At 18.0% G+C, this 1808-nt stretch overlaps 1 protein-coding gene across 1 annotated transcript in view; it reads left to right on the top strand.

Annotated features, from left to right (window-relative positions):
- Positions 1-1628: 1628 nt before the first annotated feature.
- Positions 1629-1808, top strand: part of LOAG_18328 (hypothetical protein) — a gene marked incomplete at its 3' end in the record, with an annotated part of 4701 nt that continues 4521 nt past the window's right edge. Inside the window, exon 1 of the mRNA XM_020450990.1 lies at positions 1629-1647. The remainder of the gene's footprint in view (positions 1648-1808) is intronic.

Raw genomic sequence — 1808 nt, 5'->3', positions numbered from 1 at the left:
AATAATAATAATAATAATAATAATAATAATAATAATAATAATAATAATAATAATAATAATAATAATAATAATAATAATAATAATAATAATAATAATAATAATAATAATAATAATAATAATAATAATAATAATAATAATAATAATAATAATAATAATAATAATAGTAATGATAAAAATAACAATAAATAATAATAATAAATAGAAAATAATAATGTTACTACGATCGTTTTGCTTGAAGTTATATTATATATAGCTCCACCCTATAATTATTTTACATTTTCAACCATTTTTAAGTACGAATATTTAAGAGCTTTTTTGTTGCCTTCTCATTTTTGCTTACATTTTTCCTTTTAAGAATGAAAAAAATTGTTTTCCTTATATGTCTGTGTTAATTTGATTATTTGTTTAATTTTTTTGAATTTATTTAATTTAAACTTTGATTTTAATAATTAATAAATTAGCTTATATGGTAAAAATTTGCTTATTATCATCAATTCTTGCACATTTTAATCATAAATTTTAATAAATATTGTCAAATTTATTTATCTGAAAAAGAAGGGAGAGAGAGAGAGAGAGAAACTAAAAAAATAGCAGTAATTAAGTAAAAGTTCGAATTGTAATTTTTTGAATTACAATTATAACCACATAAATTTATCGGTATTGATTAGATAATTGTGTAAATATTGATTATAAATTTTGCATTTTTTGCATTTTGCATTTTTTGCATTTTGCATTTTTTGCATTTTGCATCTTTTGCATCTTGCATTTTTTGCATTTTGCATTAATAATTTTGCATTTCCTGTTCATTCTCATTAGTAAAATATGATATGGTACTGATAATACAAGGTAAAATTACTGATATAATAAATTTAAATCTATCCAATAAATATTTGTTGGTATTGTCATCTTCATTAATCATTTATTTTATTCTAACAAATTAGGTTTGTCATTAATCAGTTGTAGAATTAATGAAGAATAAATAATTACTCTCATACTTTGTGTTTATTTTCGAATTATTAAATTTTCAAAAAAAAGGACGAAAATTTAAACAAATTGAAAAAATGTACTGAAATAGATAATAGTTTTGAGGATTAAAGGATTATTTCAGTGTAATATATGTAATAAATATGCTCCATCATTCCCATTTGTAGATGTTATTATGATTTTATCATTGAAATAAATTTTTTTTTTTGTCATATTTTGATATCAGAAAATTATTACTAATCAGAAATCAAATAATAAATTTTGAAAATTATATAACAAATTTTATTCTAAGAAAATTTTTACTAATTTGAAATGATAAAATGAAATTTTAAGGATGAAAATGAATTGAACATTTCTTATATAATGATGTTATTGAAATTATTTGCAAATTTTTGTGTTTTTATTTCAATCATTTTTTATTTTTATTTTTTTTTTAGTTGTTATTAGTAATATTTATTAATCAATAAATAAATATTTGAGGGTGAAATATGGATGAGCCAAGAATAATACAGGAATCATTATGGAAACGTATGATTACTCGTCCATTTATTGCTATCATAACAATTTTTGGCATTATTTCAATTGCATTAATTTGTTCATTAATTTATTTACTTATAAGGAAAACAACAACAATATGTTTAACAACTGAATGTATTAAAACTGGTAAGTTATAATTTTTTCAACACTATTATTATTATTACTATTATTGTTATCGTTATTGTCATCTATTACTGTTAATTATCGTTATTATTGTTTGTTTATTTATTATTATTATCATTATTATTACTGTTATTATTATTATTATTATTATTATTATTATTATT

This window comes from Loa loa (assembly GCF_000183805.2).
Source record: "Loa loa unplaced genomic scaffold supercont3.264, whole genome shotgun sequence".
NCBI classification, from domain to species: Eukaryota; Metazoa; Nematoda; class Chromadorea; order Rhabditida; family Onchocercidae; genus Loa; species Loa loa.
The sequence above is the reverse complement of the archived record's forward strand: the minus strand, read 5'-3'. Positions and strand labels throughout refer to the sequence as shown.